General features: G+C 49.0%; 1 long non-coding RNA gene across 1 annotated transcript; it reads right to left on the reverse strand.

Annotated features, from left to right (window-relative positions):
- Positions 1 to 4,243: 4,243 nt before the first annotated feature.
- Positions 4,244 to 6,521, reverse strand: LOC311438264. Its single transcript, XR_014694040.1, has 2 exons — positions 6,436 to 6,521; positions 4,244 to 4,396 (listed from the first exon to the last, which is right to left on the reverse strand). It is a non-coding gene; the product is annotated as an uncharacterized lncRNA (long non-coding RNA).
- Positions 6,522 to 6,810: the final 289 nt, after the last annotated feature.

Here is a 6,810-nt window from a genome sequence, read left to right on the forward strand (position 1 = left end):
TTGTTCATGGGCAGATGATGACCCACACCACCCACACCCCAAGGCATGAGTTATTTTCATGTTGTCAGTCCATGAGGAACAAATGAGAGGAAAGGATGTCCAGGAATTCCTCCTATCAGTACAGAAATACCTCACCGAGAGGAAAATGTTTGTACTTTACATGATATGATTCCGGGCAGTTACCATAAACATCACGTACTCTCTGGTGGGTACGTAAAAAGTACCTTGTAAAAGGTCTGGCTTTGAAAATGTGCTGATGTACAGCTCCTGCGCGGCTGAGGCAGCAGTCCAGTTGGGGACTGGCGTGGAGCTTTGCTTCTCATTCCACCTTTTTTAGGCTAAATGTGCATGTTTATGGTGGATCTAAGCTGCAGGACAGTTACCTGGAAAGCTCTGTGCAGTATTTCTATTTTTAAAGGCCCATATAACTGCACTAAACATGCCGGATTTTAGCTTCTGTTGCTTTGCTGTCCTCAGACATTCTCTGTGAAAACTGGCACGCGTAAGGGAAGGAGTGAAAAGGGAGAGGGCCCAGGTGGATTCGTGCTGCCATCAGATCTGTGCAACCTCTTTCAGTTAACGTGACAAAATTATGCCATGTTCCACCAGCAGCCGAAGGAAAGAAGGACAAAAATGCCTAAATTATTGAACTACAAAAGGATGGGGAAGTGCACGCTGAGGCTGATTCGTGCTCACTCCTCTTTCTTCAATAATGTCTGTGCAGAAGGAGGGGAGAAGAAAGCAATGGCCAAACCATGTTGTGCAAATAATTCACACTCCTATCAATAAATGGATGGGAACTTTATAAAGATCCAGATATGAAATAAGACCTTATTTAGTCTTGATGTTGGCAGTAGCTGCCACCTTCAAGTGGAAAATCTACATTTTCAGCTATGACTTCAGTATTCAGATTTGTTCAAGCTTTTTTAATGAGCAAAGTCCCCAAAACCAAATGTTCTGTCAAAGAGATGCTTTTTGTAGAAAATTTCAGGTGGCTTTTTTTTTTTTTTTTAATTTAAGAAAGTATGTATCACAGATCTCCCGCCCCACACCCCAGTGCCCTGCATATGAGATAAGCTTTGGGATGGGAATTTGAAAGGTGGAGTAGCTCCAACCTGAAGTGAGGGATGTTCACGGAGACGGTAACAGGTAGTTTCTCAGCTGAAGATGTTTTAAAGCAAACATAAATTTCTGTAAGTTATGCACTATTTCAAGCAGCCTGTGATTTTAAAAGCTTATGTGGCCCAGAAAATTGTCTGTTTGTGATCCTGTGACTTATTACCCTACAGTTACAGTAGACTGGGGATATTTGTGGGTCAGTTCTGGATGCTCTTGGTGTCCTGGAGAACATCTCCCTCCTTGTCTGTCATTGCTGGGAGGAAGAGGAAGGTGCTCCCCATGCACGATGGGAAGAAACAGGCCCAGGACTGCCACCTTCAGTGGCCTCTTGCAGCGATACCACCAGCCAGGAGATGTTCAGGTGGCACACAGCCACGAGCATCCAGCGTCATGTGCTGCTGGAAATGGCAGAGGAGCAGGATGCAGCTTATCTTCCCCGGGCAGGTACATAAGCACAGCACGCTGCGCGACTGATCTGAGCAGAGATCACAGTGCCGAAATGCATTGACTTGACCCGGTCTGGCATGGTGTGGTACCGCAAAGATGCTCCTGTAAGGTGTCAGTGAAGTACCCCAGCGTGGATTAAAAGTTGCCATAAGGCTGAGCTCAAAAACAAGTTTTCAAGGGGAAAACATGTCAGGGGGGGATGATTCTCAGATCGTTACCCATTTTAGGGTTGTTCTGCATTTTGTTTGCCCACCTGGACGCACACAGACGACATCAGGCGATGAAGGGGAAGTGAGCAAGCTTGCACGCAGGTATCACGCTGCAGCGAGCTTCAGGAGATCAGCCCGTCCTCTGCCACCTGAGGCAGGGTTACGTATAATTAAGCCACGTTTGACAGATACCAAAATGTGTCAAATCTGTCTCAAAATTCACAAACGAGTGGTATTCCGCCCCCTCCCTAATTACGCTCTCCCAGCGCGCAGCTTCCAGGTGATCAAAGCTTTCCCCTAGCAGCCAGCCCGGGCCCCTTGGTGCTGCCCCAGCCGCTCGCCGCCTGGCCTCACGCTGTCCCGGGGCTCTGAGCAGCCCCGGCTGGCTCCAGCACCCCTGTGCGGCCACAGCCCCATCCCGTGTGGCTCGGGGCCGTCCCCATGTAGCTGTGATGCACGGGGCCCGCTCCCAAGTGCCAGCAGCCCTGGGGAGAGCCGCAGCACTTCTTGGCACATCTGACACACCGTGCCGGCTTCTGCGGGTCCCAGTGTATTGCTTCAGTGACAGGATGACATTATTAACTCATGTTCGGTTTGTTTTCAGCTGTCATTGTTGCTTCTTTTTTCAATTCTGCTGCCTAGCAGGCGATCCCTATTCTGGTATCTGAATATTTGTTTTACTCTCATTTGTATGTGCACTTGTCTCTATTGAATTTTGTCTCTTTGATTTCAGACCATTTTCCAATTTATCAAGATCACTTTGAATTCTAATCCTATCCACCAAAGCACTTGTAATCATTCCTACACTGATGTCACTCACAGTTTCCTCACTTGTGTTGCTTAAATCATTAATATTTAATAGAAGCACAACCAGTAGGGCCCCGCTCAATGGTGTGCAATGTGTCTTTTGCCAGGAGACTGTTTGTAGCAGATTTTTGCATGTTTTTGGGTTCCTAATCTGTTCTCACAACCGATTGTTAATGATATAGAACATGCTTTGATTAACTCAGTATTTCGTGATGCATTTACATCACTGACAGCAATCTCAAGCTGTTTTCTCTGACGTCTTTCTCCTGCTTGATCCTGGGCTGCCATCCGCCTGAAACAAATGCTGTAGCCTTGGTCCCAGACATAAAACACATCCAGCCTTGTCTGTGCCATTCGATGTGCTGCTGCTGTTAATGAATGACTTCATACTTTGTTTTCCCCCATGCTATTTGTAATTCCGGCACCTCAGCCTTTGCATTTTGGGTTCCTCCTTGTCATCCCTGCGTTCACAGCCTACTTGCCCCCGAGGCGACTGCACGACGGTGCAGAGGTGAAGGATGGCAGCAGGGCGAGAGGCACCGTGGTGCTTCCCGGTACAATGCAGGCTTTGCCTGGGGCAGCGGGGCAGCAGTCGCAGTGCACACAGGTGTGACCCGCAGCAGGACACCAGCACCAGGTCATGGCGGTGCCACCACCGGGCGGCTGGTGACAGCCACATGGTGCAGGGGGTACTGCCGAGATGCAGTGTTGGGGAGAGGGGGTTCTCTGCGTGGGCACTCTTGCTCCACGCCGACAGGAGGTTTTTTTTTCTTTTTTCCCTTTGCAGTAATTCACCAATATTTCTGATGGTTGCAGGGTTTCCTTTCACAGCTAGTTGAGAAATTGTAAGATAAGATTTTAAAAAGCAACGTTTAACCCACATTCAGTGTCAATAGTTGAAATCGGGTTATTTTCATAGAAACCACCTTGTGCTTCCCCCGAGGCTTTCCAGCCCCTAAGTTAGAGATGTGCACATGCAGCAGCACGAGCCGCAGCCCTGCTCTGCTGGATGATGCTCATTGCACCTGGCAGCGTGCAGTTCCTCTCTCAGACACCAGTCCAACTCTCCAGTATTTCTTTTTAAGCTGGACTGAAAAGGAAACTCCTGCTTCCCAAGCGTGTGGGGAATTTTTTCAAGACCTTTGCATCATCAGCAGTGCACTGTTCAGTGATGGATGAAGTTTAAATGTTAAAGCGTGAATTAAAACTGACCACCCTAAAAGTTGAATCTAATTAAAATTTAAGCAGTTGAAATTCAGCTCTTTACTGACGTGACAAGAAGCTAGTGCTACTCGTTTTAGCGTTCCCATCTAAATGTGCCAGTTACTGCCATATTATCCACCCAACGCCCTCCCTTATGCTGTGGGGCGAGCTGTGTGTTCGGTGTCTTTCTCCCAGCCAGGTCTTTTCTGTCATCTCTGCAAGTCTTGTGGCTGGCAGCCGCCTCTCCTGCTGCTGCAGTGGCAGCCTGGTCTTTATTCATCTCCCTGCCTCCTGCGAGAGAACAGAGCAGCGTGCCTGGAGCATGCCTCGCTGCCACCTCCTAGAGCCGCAGCCACAGCAGGCACGGGCAGGGCTCAGCCCGACCGCGGTGCTCCCCGGCAGAGGGTTAGCACAGCACTGCCCTATGCACAAATCCCTGAGAGAGACGTGGGAGAAGGTTTTGCAGGAAAAGCAGAGTGTGTTTTAATTATCTGTTGGTGCTGGGCTATTCGTTCCACACGCCGTGTGCTGACACCAGTGCACAAATCCCCACAGCCGGCACCCGAGGTTATTGAGGAGCGCGGTAGTTGGCTCTGATAGCAAAGGTGAATCTGCAGAAAGGTGAAAACTAATCAGTTCTACAACATTCACCTGGGAACGGTAACTAATTTTAGGATGGGTATTTTGCAGAATAAAATGAATAGCTAATGACTTTGCTATTTTAATTACTTTAGGAAAGGTTGCCCTGTAGGTTATCTAACGGAGTTTGCCTGGTTAGGTGAACGCTGCAGCTGAGCTGGGAGAAGCGTTATTATTGCCATCTGTCACACAGTGCACGTGGGGTGACAAGGCTGTCCCTGCCTCAGCTTCCAGTAACTGCATGCAGCGCAGCTGAGCCAGCCCCAGCATTTTGAGTAACACCTTGGTCATCAGGGGGGCTGTGAGATTCATCCCATGCTGCAAAGAGGAAAAGAGGTCGGGCTCTGTAGGCAATATCCTCAGGCCGTGGACTGCAGCAGTGCAGGGTATGGGCTGTTCTGCTTTGTTCTGATGGCTTTGGGTGCTGCTTGTCCTGCAGGGCAGGAAACTGAAACGTGTGCGTAGTGCCCAGGAAGGAGACGGCCTCGGTGTGGCTGGAAGTTAAAATTTAAATTACTCTTCCTTTCTTTCTTCCTTCTCATGATGGCACCAGAGCCGTGCTCGGCTCCACAAGGCAACAGCAAATGTGGCTGTGCTGGTACCGGAGGCTGGGAGGCACCTCGGCCGTGCTGTTGTACAGCAAATCTGCTGCTATGTTAGCAATTCACGTCCAGTCAGGGGGGTTCCCTGCCAGCGCAGTGGTGTTCATTTCTAAAATTACTTTTGGGACTATTGGAAGTGCAACTTGCACAGCAAGCTTCTAGCTTTTTCCCGGGCTCGGCTACTTTTCAAGTAACAACATCAGTTTGTTTTAGTATGCTTCTGGTCAGCATTCATCTGAGATGACAGCAAAAGGTGTTTTTTTTTTTTTTTTTTTTTTTTTTTTTTTGTAGTTTATTTCAATTTTTCTCAAGACTTTCAGACAAGTTAAGAACTTCGAGGGAACACTTTATTATGAGAAGCTGGAAGTTAACTCTACAAAAATAAAGTTTAATGGGCTTAAGGCCAGTCTTTTGACATTTTCTGCCTAACGCATAGCTCTGTGCCATGGCCTTTATTCAACTCCCTTGACAAAAGCATTCTAAATAACTCCGGTATGGATTTGCTGCCAATAGCTATTATTTTATCAATTTGGGGGTGTTATTTAACACAGAAAAGGAAATGAAAAATAGGCTTCACTTTTATCTTTTGGGGAAGGAGGTCATGCTTTGAAAAATTTTAATTTGTGCCTGCCATGAGGTATTTTTACTTAAAAGTCAATAATGCTGGGATGCTTCTGCAGTCTGGAGAGCCATTCTCCTTGCTTTTCCTCCAAAGCATTTAAAATGCGATAGTCCAGATTTGTGTAATTATGCTGCAGCACTGCTAGACTGTACTTTTTACATTTAATCTTATATATTGGACACGAGTGAAATTCAGAGCAGATGCAAGCACCTGTTCTCACTGCCGTATTGACAGCAGGGGAGCCATCGCCTCCCCGAGAGCCCTAGGGGGCTGGGGTGATGGGGGGAGGAAGGGAGGTGCAGGCGGGGGTGCTCAGGGGAAAGAGGCAGGCAGAGGGGGAGAGGATCAGCATCCTTCCAAAATGCCCACCAATGTGGCATGCAGCCAGCCCTGGGTTTGTCCACGGAAATGCAGGCACCTAGAGGCTTCCATGCAAGCCACAGCAAAGGTCAGGACGCTCCGGGGCAGCAGGATTCATGAGGATGAGCCCTTCTCTGAAACCAGCCCTTAGAAGCGTGTGCAGACCTCTGTGATTTGAGGTCTCGGATCCCACCATGAGCCCCTGGCTGCCACCAGAGCTGTGGGTGCTGGCTGCCCAAGCACAGCCCTGTCCCTGCAGACAGGAGATGCTCGCGGTCTCCTTTACACAAACGTCTGCCTGACGCAGCCAGTGGAAATCAGCACAGCGAAGTGCCAGAGGGGAGCACGTGTGGTGTGCCTTGTGCATCCCCAAAAGCTGCCAGCCTAAGCCACTGACCTACTTGGGCAGATTTTTGGAATTTCATACCTTGAAATATTTATGATTAAATACTTGCTCTCTATCCCTTCCTCTTCTCCCTGCTGCCTGTGCCGTGCTTGTCTGCGTGCTTCCCTGTGCTCACGGCTCTCCCGCATCGCAAATCCCCTTGTCTGTTTGATCTGATGTGCTACAGCTGCTTTGCCTGGCATCGAGCTGTGATGTGATAAACATCCCTATAAGCTTCCATTAAACTCACCTGCTCCACGAAACCCGCTATCTAAACAGGGCTCCGTATCCATCTGAGCTGTGCAAAGCTCCGGGAGCCCCATCAGTGGGTAAGGAAGCCGTGGTGAGCGCTTTCCCATTCAGGTCAGGTCGGCACCAGGTGGGCACGGGGCTGGAGGCGACGCAGCCCTGCAGCAG

Source organism: Aythya ferina (genome assembly GCF_964211825.1).
Source record: "Aythya ferina genome assembly, chromosome: 5".
In the NCBI taxonomy this organism is placed as follows: domain Eukaryota; kingdom Metazoa; phylum Chordata; class Aves; order Anseriformes; family Anatidae; genus Aythya; species Aythya ferina.